Source organism: Schistocerca gregaria, chromosome 2 (genome assembly GCF_023897955.1).
Source record: "Schistocerca gregaria isolate iqSchGreg1 chromosome 2, iqSchGreg1.2, whole genome shotgun sequence".
NCBI classification, from domain to species: domain Eukaryota; kingdom Metazoa; phylum Arthropoda; class Insecta; order Orthoptera; family Acrididae; genus Schistocerca; species Schistocerca gregaria.
Window position 1 is genome coordinate 207,675,421 of NC_064921.1, and position 25,005 is coordinate 207,700,425.

The 25,005-nt window shown below is 41.0% G+C and overlaps 1 protein-coding gene across 4 annotated transcripts in view; it reads left to right on the forward strand.

The window, feature by feature from the left end:
* Window positions 1-25,005, forward strand: part of LOC126336702 (caspase-1-like) — a 526,262-nt gene that overhangs the window by 317,036 nt on the left and 184,221 nt on the right. Inside the window, exon 1 of one of the 4 annotated variants that reach the window (XM_050000661.1) lies at window positions 13,685-13,917. The exons of the other annotated variants lie outside the window; for them this stretch is intronic. The gene's annotated coding sequence lies outside the window, so the exon portion shown is untranslated. Of the gene's footprint in view, window positions 1-13,684; window positions 13,918-25,005 lie in introns of those variants that run through there. 4 annotated transcript variants of the gene reach the window in all.

Genomic DNA, 25,005 nt, shown 5'->3' on the forward strand with positions numbered 1-25,005 from the left:
TTATGGCAAATTGATTTGCCGTTTCTTATCCAGTTATTAGTAAAAATAATAACCGACACCAAACAAGTACCGAAAAATACCGGTTATTCAGAACTAAAATACCGGCATCAGTTTTAACCGGACGGTTTTTCCCATCCCTAACTCAAACTCGTGAACTGCCTTTTTTTGTCAGATAAGCGACACAAGTTTTTAACTTGGCTTAATGAGATTTGAAGATGGCAGCTTAAAGGATCCTAATGACAGTATGTATGACTGGTGTCTGTAGATAGTTAAATCATAGCTTTCGGCTGAAAGTGGAATAAGTCGTTTGCCTGAAACGTCGCGATACTGACAAATATGTTGGTGTGATGATGTAGAAGGCTTTAAAAGTAGATTTTAGGATTTCTTCTCAATATTCCGATAGGTGCATGGTTCTCCAAGGAGATCCCTAGTGTGAGTGTTTGGCATGTATCGGTCGACTCCTGCTATTGTGTGCAGCATCCTGCTTTGCAGTGATTGCAACTTCTTGAAGTGTGTCTTCGATGCCACAGACCACACCTCCGTCCATACCGGATGCAGGGAAACATAATTTGTTCTTAAATCCTCAGCGTAGTGACTACTGATAACCTCCCACGCTGTAGGAGCGGGCCGGCCCAGGTGGCCGAGCGGTTCTAGGTGCTACAGTCTGGAACCGGGCGACCGCTACGGTCGCAGGTTCGAATCCTGCCTCAGGCATAGATGTGTGTGTGATGCCCTTAGGTTAGTTAGGTTTAAGTTGTTCTAAGTTCTAGGGGACTGATGACCTCAGAAGTTAAGTCCCATAGTGCTCAGAGCCATTTGAACCATTTTTTTGAAGGAGCGGATACGAATAAGAGAAGCAAACTTCATTATGGGCCCTAGGACAGAAATGTGGTGTTTGGGGTCTGGTTTTCGAAGTGAAGACTGGTATGACTTCTGTCTGCGTTGATTTTTATTTTCCAAAAATTTCTCCAAATTGTGATTGCGTCCAAGTGTTATTGCATCTTCCTGACGGCGAAATCAAACTTGTAACCGCTTCCCTATACCGTATTGTCGGCTCACTGGGCTATGGGCCCGCCGACAACACTGGTAATGATACTGCTGAATGTCTACATTCTGGGTTTAGCACCGAGCAACCAGTGGCTCCTACCTCAGGCAGAAGGGTTGAAGGGGAAAGAAGAAGGGTGAAGGAAAAGGAGTGGACAGGTCTAGGAAAAGGGGTAGATTTTGGGAAAGTCACGCAGAACTGTGGGACACGGGAGACATACCCTACGGGATGAGAAGGAAATTTACAGATAACACATATCAAAACGAAACTGTATCATTCTACATTCTACTGATGATACCTTAAAGTGAAAAAGGCGAAAGGTGTCTGGGAGGAAAAAAATATACAGTGCAGCAAGAAAGGCGGTTTTTATTTACAAAACAAATACCTCTCAACAATCTCCAGTCATACAAGTCCTACGAAGTTTAACAAGATTCTCTATGGATGAAACAACAAAGAGCACTGATGTGCAGTTAATATTTACATATTAGTTAATGTACAATGCAGACGGTTTTTTTGTCCACATATTCGAAAACCTTGAAATTAGCGCTTTCATGAACTGGATCTCTTTTGTTGGAGAACACTCATGTCAAAAACATCACATCTTAATGCAACCACCGCAATGTGTCACAAAATCAGATAAAAAAGTATAAGCCTGTATTAGACACACCACAAAATCCCCTACCATAACAAGGGTGAGCGCGTTGCGAGTTCACTTTAGATATTGTCATGGACACGCCGTCGCGTCAACGTTGAAACTTTCTTCCAGAAAATGACACTCCGCTTCGACATGTTTGATGTGAACGTCGGCATTTTAGATTCGTTGTGGAATATTTGACGTACTGTGAGGTGACCAGTGTGAATCGACGCATCATGCAGGGAGCATCACGGAAATCTGTATGTCGCTGCCGTCAGAAACAGGAACGCCGAGCCTGAATACATACATTAGACACAGACAGCATTAGTCAGTGATCCATCGTGCTGGACATTCTTTGGAGGAACTATCCACCCTCTCGCGGCCCACAATTCATTATCCCAGAAATTCCCTTTATTTGAAAAAATTGATCTCATTAATCTCATCTTAACTACCTCAGCATGGTGTTTGCAACAACAGGCAGTTCTTTCAGCAAGCCAAAGGCGGCTATAACACAACGTTTTCACACTTAGTATGCAGTTCGTACGAACTACACAGCAGCGTGCTTTAAGTCATTGCGTTACTGCTCCCTGTTTCAACATCGCGCTCTTCGAAGTGTTTTTATTGTTTTCGTTCTTATATTTGCTGTCGTCGTAGTTGTTGTTGTTGTCTTCACTCTGTAGACTGCTTTACTGTAATTCACCACGTTAGTCAGTCATGTACAATTCTTCCCACCTCGACATAACTACTGTGACCTACATCCACTTAAACATTCTAACAGTAGGATTGGTCTCCTACAATTTCTCCACCTCTCCCGTCCTTCCATTAGCAAACTGACTATACCTTGATGCCTCAGGTAGCATACTATCAACTGATGTGCCTTTATTTCGTTTCTCCTCACTTCAACTTAGTTCCACATCATTAGTTTACCGACCTACTTCTGCGTTCTTCTGTAGAACTACATTTCAAAAGCGTCTGGTCTCTTTTTATCTGTACTGCCACTCATCCCCAGCCGGCCGGGATGGCCGAGCGGTTCTAGGCGCTACGGTTGCAGGTTCGAATCCTGCCTCGGGCATGGATGTGTGTGCTGTCTTTAGGTTAGTTAGGTTTAAGTAGTTCGAAGTTCTAGGGGACTGATGCCTTAGAAGTTAAGTCCCATAGTGCTCAGAGCCATTTGAACCATTTTGAACTCATTCCCATTTCAATTCCCCATAACGCTACACTCCAAACAAAGACTTTCAGTAGATACTTCCTAATATTTAAAGTTCTGCATCCACTTCTACATCTACTTGCATACTCCGCAAAATCACACTTAAGTGCCTGGTAGAGGGTTCATCGAATCACCTTCACAATATTTCTCTATTATTCCATTCTTGAACAGCGAGCGGAAAAACGAACATCTATATCTTTCTATCTTTCTGTGCGAGCTCTGATTTCCCGCATTTTATTATGATGACGTTTCTCCCTATGTAGCTCGTCGTCTACAAAATATTTCGCATTCGGAGGAGAAAGTTGGTTATTGAAATTTCATAGTAAGCTTCTGCGGCAACGAAAAACGCTTTTCTTTTAATTACGGCCGCTCCAAACCTTTTATCACATCAGTGACACTCTCTCCCCTATTTCTCGATAGTACATAACGTACTGCTCTTCTTTGAACTTTCTCGTTGTACCGGCCGCGTTGGTCTCGCGGTTCTAGGTGCGCAGTCCGGAACCGTGCGAGTGCTACGGTCGCAGGTTCGAATCCTGCCTCGGGCATGGATGTGTGTTATGTCCTTAGGTTAGTTAGGTTTAAGTAGTTCTAAGTTCTAGGGGACTAATGACCACAGCAGTTGAGTCCCATAGTGCTCAGAGCCATTTGAACCATTTTTTTCTCGGTGTACTCCGTTAATACTATCAAGTGAGGATCCCACACTGCGCAGCAGTACCCCAAAAGAGAACGGAGAAGCGTAGTGTAGGCAGTCTCTTTATTGCAGTGTTTCCCAGCCTGGCGCAATTACCCCCTGAGTGGTAAAACAAAATTTCCTGAGGGGTAAAGTAAATGATTCCATTCTGCTTCAGTCAAGAAACTAAATTATTTTCGAAAGGTTCTTACTATTATCACGATTTTGTAATACTCTAATACTGATCATTTGAGTTACCAATAATTACTTTTTCTCAGTTTCTAGCATTAATTCAGTGGAGATTCCGGGTTCCTCACATAGTCCACCCGCTACACACATGTGTTGTGCTTTGTCCTGTATATCACTGATGATAAAAATGATACATGTATTAAACATATGCTAAAAATCTCATGAAAATGTCTTCTCCAAGTTGTATATAGTACCTGTAGTAGCCGACCGCGGTGGCCATGCGGTTCTAGGCGCTGTAGTCCGGAACCGCGCGACTGCTACGGTCGCAGGTTCGAATCCTGCCTCGGGCATGGATGTGTGTGATGTCCTTAGGTTAGTTAGGTTTAAGTAGTTCTAAGTTCTAGGGGACTGATGACCACAGCAGTTGAGTCCCATAGTGCTCAGAGCCATTTGAACCATTTTGAACATAGCTCTCTCTGACTTCTGCTCAGTTCCGACTTCAATTGAAACGATCTCATGCGCAAAGCTGCAGCAATGGCAGCAGTTACAAGAGGCATAAGGATTATCTAAAATTTTACTGTAGCAAATAGGTTCGAAAAAGGTGGCTAGTTTCGAGATGTGAGAGTACAAGAAATACAATTCACTAGTGGCTGTAATAATTAAAGGACTTCTGGACTACTCCATAAGATACAACACGGGTATATGGTTGAATGGAAAGACTTGATGCGAAATCATAGACATCATTTCTACTGGAAGGTGTAGCACTAGAGATCTGAAAAGCTAGTGTACATTTCTTACGACCTCAATCAGCACACCATCTACTGTTTGCGATCCTTCTCAATCAACCATCGCCTATAACACAGCTATATATCGCCGAATCTCTGACGTGGCATTGAGACAAAATGCGTTATAAATACTGGATAAATATCTAGCGGCGGCATGAGCGAAATGCAAATAGCGGTTTCATACAATATCCTTTAGCCGAATCACTTTCTAAATTCGGTAATTTTATTACGAGGTTGCACCATTGGCGATGTGTAACCGAACTGTTGGGCTGATAATAGACACTCAGGCGATCACCGCCTATATTCAGTGTCACGGTATTTGTCTGGAAAAACCACTTGATTCAGAGATGCCATACCTCAATTTATAAAGTCAGTATAACTTTTAACATGGATACTTTTGTGCTCCTGTAGAACCAATACTGCTTGTGGCAAAACATGCAAAACATATAGAAGTGGTTGTGATCGTGTTTTTTAACATCTGGCGGTTTGTAAGACGATTACACCTGTCTTTCTAAGACACAGTGGTACCACTCGCAAGAAAAACCCATGAGATATGTCCACCCATCGCTGATTTTCTCTCGGTATTATATTGTATCGCCAGCAATCAATTGGCGAAGTATTACAGTTAGTAGTAGGGAATGGGGTATAAGATGAACATCAACAAAAGCAAAACGAGGATAATGGAATGTAGTCGAATTAAGTCGGGTGATGCTGAGGGAATTAGATTAGGAAATGAGGCACTTAAAGTAGTAAAGGAGTTTTGTTATTTGGGGAGCAAAATAACTGACGATGGTCGAAGTAGAGAGGATATAAAATGTAGACTGGCAATAGCAAGGAAAGCGTTTCTGAAGAAGAAAAATTTGTTAACATCGAATATGGATTTAAATGTCAGGAAGTCGTTTCTAAAAGTATTTGTATGGAATGTAGCCATGTATGGAAGTGAAACATGGACGACAAACAGATTGGACAAGAAGAGAATAGAAGCTTTGGAAATGTGGTGCTACAGCAGAATGCTTAAGATTAGATGGGTAGATCACATAAACAATGAAGAGGTATTGAATAGAATTGGCGAGAAGAGGAGCTTGTGGCACAACTTGACAGAATAAGGGAAAGAATTTAGAGGTAGACCAAGAGATGAGTACACTAAGCAGATTCAGAAGGATGTAGGCTGCAGTAGGTACTGGGAGATGAAGAAGCTTGCACAGGATAGAATAGCATGGAGAGCTGCATCAAACCACTCTCGGGACTGAAGACCACAACAACAACAACAGTAGGGGATGGTTGATAGGTTCATCTTGAGCATCTGGCTTGTAAAGTATATGTTTGTGTTCCAAGACGTGCAAAGGAAATGACTATGTCCCGTCGTAAGGAGCCGACCGAAGTGGCCGTGCGGTTCTAGGCGCTGCAGTCTGGAACCGCGAGACCACTACGGTCGCAGGTTCGAATCCTGCCTCGGGCATGGATGTGTGTGATGTCCTTAGGTTAGTTAGGTTTAACTAGTTCTAAGTTCTAGGGGACTAATGACCTCAGAAGTTGAGTCCCATAGTGCTCAGAGCCATTTGAACCGTCGTAAGGAAGGTATCGATTTGACGTGGAATACTGTGCTAGGAAAGGGAAGAGTATGTCAAGTCATAAGAATGGTACGGATATTTCTATTTCAGAAGGGTTTATTTCTGATACTTCACTCATTGTCGAATGTCATCCAATTGAGGCCATGATTGTAATATTTAATTGTAAGTATAGCAACCAAATATGTATGAGGCTCGTTTCCTAGGACGATTCTGTCCAGGGGTGCATGGCGCACAAACGGCTATGGTGGCCTGTGGCTGGGCGATTCACGTTTCCCGCTAACAGCAGGAGCCGTGCAAATGATGAGGCCTGTTGGGAGGCAGTAATGTAGCTGATTTAACCGTGCCGTCCTCTAGACAGCCGATTAGCTAACTAAGACCTAGAATGCGTTGGATAGCTTTCGTAATCGAGTGGAAATTTGAGAAGATTCAATATGAACGTGTGTTTGCACTTGACCGTTTTTCTCTCCCATGTAAAGTGTCCGATTGACTGCTTCTTCAAATTTCCAATCTTTATTTGGTTGAGAGAACATCGATTGTGGTGACATGAGAAACACCTTAGTTGACTTTGTAAATTATAGGGATGATACGGAACGCGTTACATCATGGGCATCGGTATTCTGAAAGTGAAAATATCAATTTCCTCTATCTTTCTCGAGTTTTCACGTAAAGGTCTTCACAGACGGGATACGTTTCTAGTTACTGAGTTGTTTACAGCACGTTCCATCTCGCTATAGTTTCGGGTTTCTAGGAAAATAATTTCCAGGCTATATCTTCAGAGTTATGTTGCGCATCACCATACTGCTATGCAAGCGATATTGCTATGTCCTTGATAACGAAAAGTATCGCGTAAATGGTATGATATTCTGGAAAACAATGTGAAATTACGTATTTTCTTGTAATCCCAGAATCTGGAGATGGGTGTAGAAAGTAAGCAAGGAAGCAGGAGCCAGAAACAGTAACACCTTTATGCTGAATGGAAACGAGCCCAGCTTTGTACAACAGTTCGGAGAGTGACTTTGGTGAACTGAGGGCGCTCTGGTCATGCTTCAGGAGCAGATGACTTATGGCCATATGCTGCAGTGGATGATTACTCGACCTCGCAGGAAATATCTAGTGCTGCGAAGAGTACATTGGTGCATATACTTATACTGTCTGTCTGCGCAGTATATGTACAAATGTCTGGTGCTCGATAGCTATATGCATGATGCAAAAGGGGCGACTTTGTATAGTATTTGATACGAATTGTATGTGTACTGCATCAATGTGGTATGTAGAGATGGGTTTCGTACTGAAATATTCAAGCTACTGTCCTCAGTGGCAGAGCAGTGTAATGGAGCAAAAGTCTTTCCGTATTTGATGATCTGTAAGTCACTTTTGCAGGGTTTAACTGTCAGTGCAATACGGCAATCTGTACAAAATAGTTTTGACGCTGAATGTCTCATCTGCAGAAACAAAAAGGTGGACAATGCTTTCACATCGTCAGCATCAGTGATTTAGGGGGTAAATTCAGTAAGAGCCAAGCAGAATGCTCCATTCATTATCAAGACATCCTTAATGCTGGGACACAGGAGCCTCTACACAGCGGTGAGAACGTTTGCGTTTTGGAGATGTTTGTTGACAGCAGGACTTAACGATTTCCAGGGAGGGTAACACATGACGGGGTGCGACATTAGGACCATCAGGAGGAATGCATTCAACGCTATACTGGGCTGTTTCCTTAACAGGTCCTGTTAGGATAACAATTTCCATGCAGACAAGCTGATACATCACGAAAGCTCCTACAAAAGCGACCATTAACTATTCCTGTGACTTTTTATGATTTCCGAGAGGTAGACTTGCCTCTTATTTACATAGTCATCTGACATCATTATAACATTGAGAATGTTTTAGCTGCACCTGCTATGGCGACTAGCTAGTCAGACGTCTCTCACTTGACGCTGGACTTGCTGGTATGCATCAGCCACAGTAAACGTGCGCAGCGCGCATGTTCCGTTAGGATCGCTAGGAACAATGCACCCTGTGCTATTCTGGAAAACATTGCAACAGATTCGTATAGCATGATCTGTGAAGTCAGTATAACACTGACAATCTTTTACTGCGCCTATGATAGTGAGTCGCTTGGCAGTTAGGTCTTTGGTGGACCTCAGGTAGAAAGTCATCACGCCAGCAATGGTAAACATGTGCACATGGCTCATAGGCGTATTGCGTATTGGACTGGCATGATCGCACCGCCTGGCATGCATACCTAGGGACTCTGTAGGGAAGAGTTCACTGATACGTTGCAGTTGATGATAGTTCAAAAGCGTTTTTATGTGCACTGCATCATTTTCGGCTGTTTAAGCATTGTAGGTGTGTTTGCATAGTGTTACACATGCATTATTTTTCGACAGTTAAGGAATTGTTTTCGTGACTCTTGCATTATTATGTGAACATATCTGTGGGCTGTGCAACACATAATTTCGAGAGTTTACAATGAGTGAACGTGTCTGCAGAGAGTTTTACATGCATTATTTCGATAATTTATGAGTTGTTTTTGTGTCTGTAGACTGTGTAATGCATTATTTCAATGATTTACGACTAGTTTGCAGGTCTGTGGGCTGTGCAATGCACTATTTCGACAGTTTACAATTAGTGAGTGAGTCTGCAAAGAGTTTTACAAGCATGATTTCGGTGATCTACGAGTAGTTTGGAGCTCTGTAGGGTGTGCAATGCATTATTTTGGTAATTTACGAGTTGGTTGCGTGTCTGTACATCAGTGTACTGCATTATTTCGATAATTTACAAGTGGTTTGTACGTCTGTAGGCTTTGTGTTGTGACCCAAGCACGTCAGAGTGTGTGTTTTGTATCACTGTAACGAATAAACTATGTGAAATCCATCGCTAAATAAATGTACCAGAATAAATAAAGTACTCCCCTTCCTCTCTCTGCAGCCCAGCACAGGCTGAATCCTTTTCCCGCCATTTTCCCCCAGACCGCCGTGGGATGATAATGCTCTCTGGTGGTAGTACTGTGTACTGGGCCAGTTGGACTCCGGACCTCATGGTGAACTACCTGGATGGAGCTAATGCCTAAAAATTGTTCAAATAAAGGCTGCCTGCAAAATAAAGACTTACTTCCATCCCATCCAGCAGCCCAGCACAGGCTGAGTCCTTTTCCCACCAATTCCAAGGAAGAGGTGGCGGTCGGACGACTTAGGTTAGTGGAGGTAGCTCAAGTGACCTTTTTCCCCACCACTTTCTTAGGTTAGTAGAAGTAGCTCAAGTGATCTTTTTTCCACCAAAATTTGAACTTCCTGCCATTTTCTGAGGGAGGGGAAGGGATTAGGTTAGTGGAGGTAGTCCACTTGACCAATTTTCCCGCCATTATTTCAATTTTCCGCCATGACGTCATTCTGACATTGCCATATCTATCGCCGCCATCTAGGGTCCGCCCCTTGAATAAATTTGACTACAATGCAACATGGAGCCGTACGAACTTTGTCCTGCTGCTAGCGCAGCTTCTCAAAAGTCTTAGACATTTCATTTTTTATGCTTATAATTGCCATAATTCTCTATTTCTCAGTGTCCAACTGTCTGTCCCAAATAATAAAGTAGGAATTACCAAGACTTTATAAAATATCAGTAGTGTCTCTTGCCTTGTTTTACTTTTAAGTCTTCTTCTTATTGTACCACATATATGCTACTAAGTATTAGTTGTTTTCTGTATATCCATTTTCTGATGTTATATCATGTCACATCCTAAATATTTGAAAGGGGCTGCTGTTCTATCGGTTTATTATTGAGGAGTATTTTTGTTTGTACTGGGTGAGTACCTAAAAAGGCAATGGTTGTAGTTTTATGTGTAGATATAGACAGATTGTACTTTGCAATTACCTCATATAGTTTATGTAATGTCATTTGTCATTCATCTCCGCCGTCATGTATGACAACATCGTGTTAATATATTTATTTCCAGCAGTATTTATACCCGATGTTGTTCTATGTACTATGGTTTCCCTGATCATATCATCTATATAGATATTGAATAATGTTGGTGACAAGCTACACCCTTTTTATACTCCTTGATTTCTTTGTATTTCAAGTTTCATCTCTTTACCCAAATCAGTTCTAATTCTGGTGTCCATGAATTCGCTTTTTGTGACTTGGATAGATTCATCTTTTTTCCATTCTTGTCCATAGCTTGTGTTTGCGAATTTTGTCACATGCTTTTTCATCATCCACAAATGTTAGGTTACAGTGAACAGATTTCCAGAATCAAAGTATGACACCCAAATCAGAAGTTGAAATGTATCTAATTTTGTGTAAACTATACCTATATCCATATTTATACCTGTACCTATATCCTTATTTATACCTGTATAGTAGAAGTGTGTTAAACTACTTGGTTCATGCTACAGCTACATAGATTATCGTACCATTTTCTTAAAATGCGCACCAAAAAACTGTAAAAAACTTTGAATTTGTAAATGAGTAAATATGTTATTGTTTATTGTTGTCACGTGCAAAAACAATCTACCACTTTAAAATAACAATGTCTTTCACCAAGGTAGAAAATGATAGTTATTTACATAAGTTACTTATTTATCAATGTCAATTAGACTTGAGGTTTGCCGGCCGTGGTGGTCTCGCGGTTCTAGGCGCGCAGTCCGGAACCGTGCGACTGCTACGGTCGCAGGTTCGAATCCTGCCTCGGGCATGGATGTGTGTGATGTCCTTAGGTTAGTTAGGTTTAAGTAGTTCTAAGTTCTAGGGGACTAATGACCACAGCAGTTGAGTCCCATAGTGCTCAGAGCCAACTCGAGGTTTCGCCGTGGCTAGTTTCTGAAAAATCTTTTTTTGTTATATTTTTCAGAAGAACGCCACTCATTCAGGAGTGTGATATTTTCGAACGGAATTTTATAAAAATCAGTACACGAAGTACTCTGAAAATGAATCTTACTTATAACTATTTCCTTAGCCCTTAACAACCTAGACATTAAACCTCTTCTTTCCATCAATTTATAAATCATTTCGGCACTAGCATTAGTGAGATGTAGAGCTAGCAAACGCAGTAATGAGCTGCAAAGTCTTGCAGAAGTTATCTTGAGATGTAAGGAAGTTGACAACGATAGACCTCGTTCAGGTCGGTTTAACCAAAGATTGTATTTTCTTTATTCTTTGAACACACTGTTCCACAATATGCAGGACGATTAATGAAACTAATGAGAAAGGGGACAACATACGGCCCGTACTTATTTTGTCAGGATAACGGGACACGTAAGTTAATAAGGGACGATCCCCTAAAATACGGTACGTCTGGTCACCCAGCGCTAGGTGAGTTTCCAAATGAAATTGTTTCTTATGAGTTACCTGTTCTTGTGCAAAAGCATCGTCTATGCATGATCTGCATCTGTGAACTATACAAATACTTGGATGTAACAATTTGCAAGGATACGAAATGTAACAATCATATAGGCTCAGTTGAAGGTTAAATAGGTAGAAGACTTACTACAGACTTCATTGCTAGAATATTAGCGAAATGCAATCAGTCTACAAATGACGTTTTTAGTGCGAGTTGTTCTAGAATATTGCACAAATGTGTTGGAAATGTACCAATACGACTAACAGGGGATATTGAACCTATACGAAGAAGAGCAGGCCAGGTTTGTTTGAGCAAGGCGAGAGCGTCACGGAGATGCTGAAAGAACTGAACTGCCGAACACCTATCCCGAAAAGTCCTGCTTAGTACATTTCAGGGACCAAACTGAAGTGATGAATCTAGACATATACTGCAACCACTACGTATCGCTATCATACTGACTGTTTGGAAAAGATTGGACTAATCACAGGGCACACAGAGGAGTTTATGCAGTCATTCTTCTTGCACTCCATATGTGAAATGAACGAGAAAAACCTCTCATAACTGGCACAATCGAGAAACACCCTCTGGCCCTCATATCTGGTTCAGTGCAGAAGTACCCTCTGCTATGCAATTCAAAGTGGTTTGCTGAACACGGATTTAGATGTAGACGCAGAGGAGATGTAACAATTCCTGAAAACATAAGTGTAGAAATAATTTCAAAGAAGTCAGTGCACGTTGAATTGGGTGGGGAGAGAGATTGGTAATAGAAAGAGTGCGAGAAGAGTAAAAACACAGAGGATCTTACATGCAGAAATCTGTAAATTCTTAAGGTCTATCCTAGTAACAGATACCGTGAGATGAAGAGAAAAAAACGAACGAAGTTAAACTTTAGTTAAACTTCCTGGCAGATTAAAACTGTGCCGGACCGAGATTCGAACTCAGGACGTTTGCCTTTCGCGGGCAAGTGCTCTACCAACTGAGCTACCCAAGCACGACTCACGCCCCGTCCTCACAGCTTTACTTCTGCTAGTACCTCAAAACAAGTTTTGTTCTTTCACGAAAGATCCATCTCTGCACTTGCCTTAATCGAGTTAGGAAAACCTCGGAAGTTCAAGTGGTTCAAATGAATCTGAGCACTATGGGACTTAGCATCTGAGGTCATCAGTCCACTAGGAATTAGAACTACTTAAACCTAACTAACCTAAGGACATCACTCACATCCATGCCCGAGGCAGGATTCGAACCTTCGACTATAGCGGTTGCGCGGTTCCAGACTGAAGCGTCTAGAACCACTCGGCCATCACGGCCGGCACATCGGAAGCCTAAACTAAATTAATATACTGGTAATGATGTACGTCACAGGTCAAACAGATGTGGCGGAGGGCTTAAAGCAGTCTAAAGACTAATGACAAACGAAATCAGTGTACTAAGAAGTTTTCATCGACTTTTATGCAGAACGACCAAAAAAACCTGATAAGTAATAAGACCAATAATAAGATCAACATTAATGTCGCTCCGAGGTGAAGATACAAGAGCAAGTCTAGTTGAAAATGGAAGGTTCATTAAAATTTTGCCCTTTGTCAGAGTTCCTCTCAATATCTTATGGTAAAGCTTTTAGTGTGTTACACAATGTGTGGATCATTAACTTAAATTTTAGTGAGTAGTCAGTGACACACTTTTTAGTTACTTCTCCATCTTTTCTAGTCTTTTATCAAGGGCTTTACACCAAGATGACATACTGCTTCTATACGTATGGTTGGTGTCTTCGTGCATGCTTGCTTGCTGTGCACTGTTTTCACAAATATTTTAACGGGTGGCTTTAAACTGTTTCCTTTTGTAAAAATCAACCACATTTTGGAGGAGACACTAACTATTTGACTGTTGGATGCCTTCAAAGTGATATCGTCATGCAGCAGCATCAGCAACAGCAGCAACAACAACAACAACAGCAACAGATGCACAGTTTGTGTAAGTCACAGGAAGTGGCAGTGCTCTGTTGCAACGGACTATCCTAGTGCACTCGGCTACTTCCGTATATGATCCCAGTGAATTATTCCCACTTACACCTCTCTTGGTTATTAAGTCAGTTCTCAGATATATTTATTTTACTCTGAGAATCGCGAAGATGCGAGTCATGGCGCAGCAATGTGCGGCCAGTTGTTTCCCTGTTATCTCATGGGATCTAATCCTTATCTCGCTACTTCTCCGAGCGGCTGCCGTCGCTGTTATATATCTGCAGGCGGCGGAAGAGCGCTAGTGTCTGCCTTGGTAGGCTGTTCACACGTCGTTTGGAGCATCCATCTTTTCCCGAGTGTCTGTTCCGAAAAAAAACGAGTGCCTGGCGTGACAAGTGTTCTGAAGCTGTAAACGTTTCTCTGTGTTGATCAGTTAGTGCATACGGAAGGTGTTACCGTTTAGAATAGTCGCTGACTTCGCCGCCGCAACGCACACGAAAAAGTCGCGCAAATACTAGAGGTAAGTCAGGTAGCGGCAAGGTGACTCGCGCTTCCATCAGTATTGTTCATGAACACATTCTCCTCACTGCAGTGCACAAAAGTCATTTGCCTTATATGTTCATTTGGCTTGCCTATTTGATACTTATAAAGAGGTAAAGGGTCAGTTTTCTACACGACATCATCCAGAACGAGTGTAACCGCTTTCCTGTGAAAATAATTGCCTACTTACTCGCTTGAAGTAATTTAGAGAAGCAACTGAAGGCCTAAACTAGAATGTCCGACGAAGGATTCAAATCATGCTCCTCTTTAACGCGAGTTCAGTGTCGTGTACATTTTATAAACCTTATCAATGCTTTTAGTAATAGCAGTAACTGGCGTCGACAATCAAAGCATTAGATTAATTGTATCTTTCTTCACCAAGTCTTGACCTTATCACAACATTATTTTATTTTTCAAATATGTTTCTCCATTTTGTATACAAACATAAGACAATACCGTTGCTTAAGGGTGTAGATATAGTATTTTAAGTTAAAATATCCTTACTTTTTATATTTTTTTATATTTTCCCCAGTTACAGAAACTCAAGTTGGCGAACGATTATCCTGAATTAGTAAAAAAAAGTCCCAATAGTGTGGTTCTTCAAGGTTTTTAAAATACTTATCTACTGCTAAACTAATACGTTTATTACAGCCTACAGGTTTCAATTCCTCAAATTTCGTTAGCTATGAGGATATGGGAGAGTCAGAGAGTGTAAATCCGAAAAATATGGCAGATTTTACAAATCATTCTTAATTTTAATCCCATAATTTTTCCATCGCAAAAATATCTTTGTGGGCAAGGGCGCTACCCTGGAGACTTATTTTCCTTTGGTCTACGCCTCATCTCGCGTATAGCCACTATTTTCAAGATATTTAATACTAGTGTCCATTTTACAGCCCGTAAAATGCAGACCTTCTTCGGTAGACAGTACCGGCGCCCGCTCACTATTTTGCTTACTGCTTTGTTTCTGGGATAAAATGCTGGAACAACATCTCACACAAAGTAACAAATTTGATGCACGCTGTTAGCTCGGCATGTTTTTAAGCGGTCATGACTGTCATGAAAAATTTGTTTTCGTAACTTCTTTTGGTAATCATTCAGGAAATATGAGACACTTATATCTATAAAAATCTGTCTTCGTTAATTTTTCAAACAAACGTACCACACTGCTTCCTCCGGAATGCCTGTGGCTGCAGCTAATTCGTATACCATTATCGGATATCAAGCAATAGAATACTGTACATTTTCTTGATGACTTCATCAGTGATTGTAGTTTTGTTACATCCTTCGCATGGAGCAAATTCAAGGTGTGAAGAGCCACATTTGAAATCAGTAATCAGTTTCTTACTTGTTGAAAATGAATGATCGGGTTTCCTTCACAACTTAATGAACATTCTCGATGCTGAACGACCTAAAACAAATAATTTTAAGATGTCACTGTATTCCATATTATCAACCCGAACGAAACGCAGGCAACGTGATGTTATATATAAAACCTTGTGAACAAAGCGATTACGCAGTTCTATTTTATGCTTGTTTTTATCAGTGTGAAACGTGTAACAAAATAGCAATCAAAATTTCATTGATACTATCGCCTGCCTCGTGCCACAATGAGAAATTTTATGCTTTCAATATGCCCGCGAGTGAACTACTGCCATCTCATGATCTGAAGAACGGCAGCGACGGCAGAAACCGATATTACTACAGTTTAAATTTTTGTGTTTCTGATGGGCAATGGACCATTTTAAAGAGCTCCTTTATTACATCACGCATAATTCTGGTAGATACATCTAAAATTCCGTATTAAATTTGCATTCGCATTTATTTCTATGACTAGTCTTTAAATGGACTGTTTTAGTACTGGGTTTCGAAATTACGATTCACGACGAAAGTAAAATGAGGTACTGGGTGGAAGACACCAAGGGGTAATACTACCGCTATACCAGAAATGAAGTGTTAAGTCACGCAGTTTGGTGATTTTCTTGCGGATTACGGGTGTACTTTTTTTGTAAATAATGTGGCGAGTGCGAAAATCAAACTACAGAAAAACTCACAGAGTGAAATCCTGTCCCGGCGGTTAACCCACCCCTCTAGAATGGCAAATATCCGAGAGAGTGATCACCGGCAACTGAAATAATATTTTCGTGGTTGGAGAAGTTGTGCAATAGTTATACTCAACGTCCGTCTAACTCTGCCTAGTTGTTTGGTTGTTACAGTTAATTTTTGCTGATTTTGTTAAGTTTCCATAGGATATGACGGACAACTTAACATAGCCTTCAACCAGTTTTAGCCAAATGAACGTGTGCAGCTTAAAGTAACAGCTGTAACGCGGTTTAATACTGAATGCTCATTAAAAGACGGTGACATCTCGACGAGACGTCAGCAGTCAGACGACTATCAACACTATAACGCCTACGATGTACAGAGAACAAATGAAATACCAGCAGACGTAGCAACACACATTACTCACAAGTAATCAGTAGGCGTGGCGTAGTTCGACTATGAACTCATTTGCTCCAAAAACTACCACTAGAATGCAAATGAGAATGCGGATTGTAGACACTTCTCTACACTAAGGTAATTTTGAGCTCGTCTCTGCAAGCAGCCAATAAAATATTACCAAAAAAAATTCTGATTTCACCTATCACTGCAACTGTATTGTATACTGGATATATAAGATAACGCGTTAATTTCAATATAGCAGTAATCTATATGACTGTTTTGAGAGTATCAGTGTTTTGCTAAGCACAGCTTCTTTGTGTGTGTATGTTGGGGGAGGTGAAGCGGGAAGGAGGGGGGGGGGGATAGGAAGAGCGATATAATTCAACTTTGAGTCTGAATCACAATGCAGCTTGCTACTTCTTATTATTTCGGATACGCAGAGCACTGTAAGAATAAAACAACTTTAAGCGCCAATAGGTATCAATCTGAAAAGCACAGTTAACATCCATTTACAAGGAACAACGTAGAAGTGATCCACAGAAATAACATCGTTTACCACTGGTTCTATTCGAACAGACGATGGCACTGTCAAATGTGACTACACGAGGTGAGATTTGTATTGTATTCAGTCTACGTGCTCACTTTCGTGAGCGTTGTACTAAAGTTTGGTTTTTATCTTCAGTCCAATGATGAAATTTTGAAACGCGTAACGCTCAATAAAGAACTGTGCGATCAAGACTTTTATGTATTTCAAAGTTGTGACGAAATAAAATTCTCCGTGGAAGGCACTTTGGGCACCGAAAACACCGATCATGCGGAACTCGACACGTGCGCTTTACGCTTGATACCGTCAGTGCCATGTATTGAGAAAATCGGACTGATTTCCTTTTTTTTAACACTACAAAAGCTACTGATTCAACAACACATCGGCGTTTTCTATAGCAAATACATGGCCTGATCAACAAAAAAAATTTAAAAAAAGAAAAATGAAGCACCGGAAGGCGGGAAGGAAACGAAATGAAACTTCACTAGTTGAGAGGCTATGGGATTTTATTGCAGTGATTTAAAAAATCGAGTCAAATCTGCAGAGAACTTAGCAGTATGAGCCTATTTACCAGTATAACGTTACATCGCCTCCGGCCAAGGTGTAAGCGCTGATTCGGTTCGAAAGGGCGTCATAAAGCCGTTGTATACTGTCCTGAGCCAAGCAGGCTCACAACTGTTCTAATTGGTCCTTGATATTCTGGATACTGGTTCTAAGACCGAGTTGACGTCCGAGCTGGCTCCACACATGTTCTATAGGGGACAAATCTGGGTATGTTGGTGGGCGGCATGGGAGTAGCTCAACATCACGCAGACCTTTCACAGTGACTTATGCCGTGTCCCTGTCCCGTTGAAAAACGGCATCGCGATACTGTCGCACGAGAGGTAACATATTTGATGCAGTATGTCCGTGACGTAGAGGTCTGCTGTCAAGAGTTCACCTCAGTTACTACCTGCTGCGACCTGAAGTCGTACCCAATGGCTCCCCATTCCATAAAGTTGGCAGTAACACCGCGGTGCTTCTTCACCACCTTTCTCTCTCTTTCATAATCGTCTACGACGATGGTCATCCAGGACAGTGCAGAACTGTGATTATCGCTGAACAAGATGCATTCCCATTCATCAGCAGCTCATCATGCTTCCCGGTCACGGCACCATTCCAAACGCCGCCATTTGTGCTGTGGTATTAACAGCACGCTATGCGTGGGATGGTAATTCGCTAGTCGGATTCTAGTCTGGGGAATGGCACATGATGTTGCCACATGGTGTTGCAGTGAATATATTACTTGCTTTTGGAAAAAATGGCTCTGAGCGCTGTGGGACTTAACATCTGAGGTCATCAGTCCCCTAGAACGTAGAACTACTTACACCTAACTAGCCTAAGGACATCACACACATCCATGCCCGAGGCAGGATTCGAACCTGCGACCGTAACGTCAGCGATTTGCCTGGGAAACATTGCAACATCCTCCGTACAGCCCAGATCTTTCACCGTGTGATTTTCACATCCTTGGCGACCTGAAAGATAGACATGCATAACAGACGGTTGCAGTTCGACGAGGAAGTTCAAGAGCAGGCGCGGTTGTTGGCCCGTCAGCGGTCGACCGCTTTCTACGAAACAGGAATTGATCTTTCGTCTCCTAGTAGGATAAATGTTTTAACGGGTGTGGAGATTACTTTTGAATCGAACCATTCCATGGCCCCGTTGTGGCGAGTGTTCAGTTTTTGTTTTACTCCCCTTATACCCTCCAGGTCTGGTAACAACACTAAAACGAACAACATTAACACAATCCGGTGGCCGTTCTTCCAGTGACAGAAAATATCAACTCTCAAACATTCACATATCCGCAGATGACGAGTACGTGTACGAAGCTACATTGTCATACAACCAAGCCTTCCGCGTGGTTCATTTCTTTTTCCGGGGAGTGTATATTAACAACGGATATCTAACCAAGGATACAACTACACCAAAAATTTTACGAACTTCCAGCACACTGGAATAACTGTAGGTCAGAAACTTCTGTTAATCAGTACGACTAAAAACCAGCCAGAGTTACAAATTTCACTTTTTTATTCACTGGATGACTATTTTCGGGCCGGGACCCATTTCTAAACCATCCTACAAGGCAGAAAACCAAATGTACATTTATGTACAATAGAAGTATTATCATATTTTTAGCACGTGCCAAAAATACAGAACATATCGTTTCAAGATTTACGTAACATAGTGAAAAATGGTATTTCCGAAACGCCGAAAAACGTGTCAAAAATATGCAAATGAACAGTTACAGCGCATACAGATAACTAGCTGTCTACTGCTTCCGTTGCCGTAAGCAAACCTCGAGAAGAGGCGTTCTATCAGGGTATAGGAAACCTTTTGTATTTCTTCTCCAACTATCAAAAATACAACAATTAATGCAATAACAGTACAAATCAACAATAAAATAAATACTTATAAAATCTTAACCAAAAACATTCAAAATACTTAAAACCACCTAACAGTAAAATACAGCAGCGTCACATATGGCGTGTATTACAAAGTTGTGTGCCATGTTAGCACGTAAAAATCAAGTGTGAACAACAATATTAGCATTAAAAGATACAATAATAACAGGAGATTAAAAAATCTTCATCAGTTCCAACGTTTTACAAGCATAAAATAGCGTAAAATATTGTTTTATCTTCACATATTTTGTACAGTTTGTTACAGTGAAGTTTTTATACTGGTAAAGGGTTGGAAGTGATGACGATTTTTCCATCTCCAATTATTCTGGTTTCTTTTAATACTAATGTTGTTGCTCGCATTTAATGATCTTTAAGTGCCAATATGACATACAACTTTGTAACACGCGCCATATGTGGCGCTGCCGTGTTTTGCTGTTCAGTGATTTTAGTTACTTACCAGTTTTCGGTAAATATTTTAAAAGTATTAATGTTATTGCTGACTTGTACAGTTATTGTACTAATTGTCATATTTTTGACGGTTGAATAACATTTTAATAAACACTAAAGGTTTCCTTTATCCTGATAGGGCGCCCCTTCCCGAGGTTTCCTTACAGCAACGGAAGGAGCACAGTGCCAGTTATCTGTATGCGCTGTAACTGTAACGTTTGCATATTTTTGACATGATTTTTGCAGTTTCGGAAATACCATTTTTCATTATGTTACGTAAATCTTGAAACGATATATTCTGTATTTTTGCAAGTGCTAAAAAATGGTAATAGCTGTATTGTACATGAGTGTAAATTTGGTTTTCTGCTCTGTAGGATGATTTGATAATGGATCCCGGCCCGAAAATAGTCATCGAATGAATAAAAAAGGTGAAAGTTGCAACTTTGGCTAGTTTTTCGTTGTACTGATACATCAGAAATAACATGACAGGAATCGCAGCATGTTTTCTTGAATGGAGATTCACTTATAGATACTTAAGTGATATGTGGAATGTCCCGAGAGAGTGTAACATGACTGTTACTGTTCGCGGGACTTGAGGGATAGCAATCTGTGATTTTTCGATGCCGTTATTTGTGAGGAAATTATATGTGGTAAGAATCGTACTCCTATCAAGCTGTGTCTCGAAAAAATACCAGAAACTATGTCGTAGAGTTAATAAACGCTAAATTGTACACTTCATAGAATGTATCATCTAGCTACAGGATTAATGAGTTACATTTAAAGCCAGTGATACCAAACAAATATTTGGGAGAAAGAATGCGTAGAGATATGAAGTGTAAAGATAACATGGGCTCAGTTATATATAAAACAAAAGGCAGGTTACTATTCACAGTCTGGATAGAGGGAGCTGTAATCCGTCTATGATAGAGACTGCATACGAGGGCTGTCCACAAAGTACATTACGTTTTGGAATTAAAAATAAATAAAGTATTGGATTTTTTTTAAATTATATACAGATGGAAGCCACACTTAAATACTACTTTTCTACACAGTTGCCATTTAAATTAATGCACTTATCGTAGCGATGGACGAGCTTGGAAATTCCTTCGCCGTAAAGTTCGGCCGCCTGCGCCTTCAACCACGTGATTACCTCTTCTTGAAGCAGTGCGTCGTTATCAAAACTCTGCATAGCCAACCACTTCTTCATTGCTGGGAAGTCGCTCGGTGCCAGGTCGGGACTGTTCGGCGGATGAGGAAACAACTCCCACTTAAAAGATTCGAGAACTTCACGAGTGGCATTTGCCATGGGGGCCTGGGCGTTGTCGTGAATCAGTAAGATCTTTGAGCCCAACTTTCCCCTGCGCTTGTTTTGTATTGCTCTTCTGAGGTTGTGCAGAGTTTGGCAATACCTTTGAGAGCTTATTTTAGTGCCTCTTTCCAGGAAATCCACAAAAATCACAACTTTTCTGTCCCAAAAGACAGTCATTACGTGGTTGAAGGCGCAGGCGGCCGAATTTTACGACGAAGGACTTTCCAAGCTCGTCCATCGCTACGATAAGTGCCGTAATTTAAATGGCAACTATGTAAAAAAGTAGTATTTAAGTGTGGCTTTCATCTGTATATAATAAAAAAAATCCAATACTTTATTTATTTTTAATTCCAAAACGTAATGTACTTTGTGGATAGCCATCGTAAAACACTTGTGGATCCACGCTTGAACTCCACCCTGATGTATGGAAACCATTATAGGGTCGAAAAATTGGACACATAGCCGGTAAACAAAGGAAGGCCTACAAATGGCTACAAGCTTGTCTGACTGGCGGGAGAGAGCAATAAAACTGTTCAAAAATCTTAACGGTCAAACACTCGCATAAAGACGCTGTACATTTCGCGATAATCTGCTTAGAAAACTTCAAGAAGCGTCTTTGAGGACCGAAACTGCACATATTTCCGGTAGAGATCGTGCAAATGAAATTATGTAAATAACAGCGTGGGCAGAGAACATACGCAGCACCCTCCAACAGTGAATGGCACGGGAAAAAAACATAACTTGCGGTACATTAAAAAATGTACCCTCTGCCGCCCGCGTCAAGTTAGTAGCGGACTATGAACGTAAATATTGTCGTCGTCGTTTTAGATACATTGATTAGTCAACTGCTTGTTCCGTCTTCACAACGCTGATGCCCATCATTATCTTCTTTTTGAAGCCTTAGCATCAGCTATGTTTGCAGACTACATAATAAGAATTCAGTTTCGCCTATTATGTAAACGAATGATGTACATGAATGCCTAAAAATGTTTCTGCATCTTATTGCCACCTCATCAGTGGGTACTTTTATTCAGTTCTGTAACAGGAAAACATGTTTTAAGTACTGTTGTTGTTGTTGTTGTTGTTGTGGTCTTCAGTCCAGAGACTGGTTTGATGCAGGTCTCCATACTACTCTATCCTGTGCAAGCTTCTTCATCTCCCAGTACCTACTGCAGCCTACATCCTTCTGAATCTGCTTAGTGTATTCCTCTCTTGGCCTCCTCTACGATTTTTACCCTCCACGCTGCCCTCCAATACTAAACTGGTGATCCCTTGATGCCTCAGAACATGTCCTACCAACCGATCCCTTCTTCTTGTCAAGTTGTGCCACAAACTCCTCTTCTCCCCAATCCTATTCAATACTTCATCATTAGTTATGTGAACTACCCATCTGATCTTCAGCATTCTTCTGTAGCACCACATTTCAAAGGCTTCTATTCTCTTCTTGTCCAAACTATTTATCGTCCATGTTTCACTTCCTTCCATGGCTACACTCCGTACAAATACTTTCAGAAACGACTTACTGACATTTAAATCTATACTCGATGTTAACAAATTTCTCTTCTTCAGAAACGCTTTCCTCGCCATTGCCAGTCTACATTTTATATCCTCTCTACTTCGACCATCATCAGTTACTTTGCTCCCCAAATAGCAGAACTCCTTTACTGCTTTAAGTGTCTCATTTCCTAATCTAATTCCCTCAGCATCGCCCGACTTAATTCGACAACATTCCATTATTCTAGTTTTGCTTTTGTTGATGTTCATCTTATATCCTCCCTTCAAGACACTGTCCATTCCGTTCAACTGCTCTTCCAAGTCCTTTGCTGTCTCTGACAGAATTACAATGTCATCGGCGAACCTTAAAGTTTTTATTTCTTCTCCATCGATTTTAATACCACTCCTAATTTTTCTTTTGTTTCCTTTACTGCTTCCTCAATATGCATATTGAATAACATCGGGGAGAGGTTACAAACCTGTCTCACTCCCTTCCCAACCACTACTTCCCTTTCATGTCCCTCGACTCTTATAACTGCCATCTTGTTTCTGAACAAATTGTAAATAGCCTGTCGTTCCCTGTTTTTTACCCCTGCCGCCTTCAGAATTTGAAAGAGATTATTCCAGTCCACATTGTCAAAAGCTTTCCCCAAGTCTACAAATGCTAGAAACGTAGGTTTGCCTTTTCTTAATCTAGCTTCTAAGATAAGTCGTAGGGTCAGTATTGCCTCACGTGTTCCCCATATTTCTACGGAATCCAAACTGATCTTCCCCGAGGTCGGCTTCTACCAGTTTTTCCATTCGTCTGTACAGAATTCGCGTTAGTATTTTGCAGCCGTGACTTATTAAACTGATTGTTCGGTAATTTTCACATCTGTCAACATCTGCTTTCTTTGGGATTGGAATTATTATATTCTTCTTGAATTCTGAGGGTATTTCGCCTGTCTCATACATTTTGCTCACCAGATGGTAGAGTTTTGTCAGGACTGGCTCTCCCAAGGCTGTCAGTAGTTCTAATGGAATGTTGTCTACTCCTGGGGCCTTGTTTCGACTTGGGTCTTTCAGTGCTCTATCAAATTCTTCACGCAGTATCATATCTCCCATTTCGTCTTCATCTACATGCTGTTTCATTTCCATAACATTGTCCTCAAGTACATCGCCCTTGTATAGTCCCTCTATATACTTCTTCCATCTTTCTGCTTTCCCATCTTTGCTTAGAACTGGGTTTTCAACTGAGCCGTTGATATTCGTACAAGTGGTTCTCTTTTCTCCAAAGGTCTCTTTAATTTTCCTGTAGGCAGTTTCTACCGTACCCCTAGTGAGGTAAGCCTCTACATCCTTGCACTTGTCCTCTAGCCATGCCTGCTTAGCCATTTTGCACTTCCTGTCGATCTCATTTTTGAGACGTTTGTATTCCTTTTTGCCTGCTTCACTTACTTCATTTTTATATTTTCTCCTTTCATCAATTAAATTCAATATTTCTTCTGTCACCCAAGGATTTCTAATAGCCCTCGTCTTTTTACCTACTTTATCCTCTGCTGCCTTCACCACTTCATTCCTCAAAGCTATCCATTCTTCTTCTACTGTTTTTCTTTCCTCCATTCTTGTCAATTGTTCCTTTATGCTCTTTCTGAAACTCTCTACAACCTCTGGTTCTTTCAGTTTATCCAGGTCCCATCTCCTGACATTCCAACCTTTTTGCAGTTTCTTCAGTTTTAATCTACAGTTCCATAACCAATAGACTGTGGTCAGAGGCCACATCTGCCCCCGGAAATGTCTTAAAATTTAAAACCTGGTTCCTAAATCTCTGTCTTACCATTATATAATCTATCTGATATCTTCTAGTATCTCCATGATTCTTCCATGTATACAACCTTCTATCATGATTCTTGAACCAAATGTTCGCTATGATTAAGTTATGCTCTGCGCAAAATTCTACCAGGCGGCTTCCTCTTTCATTTCTTAGCCCCAATCCATATTTACCTACTATGTTTCCTTCCCTCCCTTTTCCTACTCTCGAATTCCAATCACCCATGACTATTAAATTTTCGTCTCCCTTCACTACCTGAATAATTTCTTTTATCTCATCATGCATTTCATCAATTTCTCCGTCATCTGCAGAGCTAGTTGGCATATAGACTTGCACTACTGTAGCAGGCGTGGGCTTCGTGTCTATCTTAGCCACAATAATGCGTTCACTATGTTGTTTGTAGTAGCTTACCCGAACTCCTATTTTTTTTTTATTCATTACTAAACCTACTCCTGCATTACCCCTATTTGATTTTGTATTTATAACCCTGTATTCACCTGACCAAAAGTCTTGTTCCTCCTGCCACCGAACTTCGCTAATTCCCACTATATCTAACTTTAACCTATCCATTTCCCTTT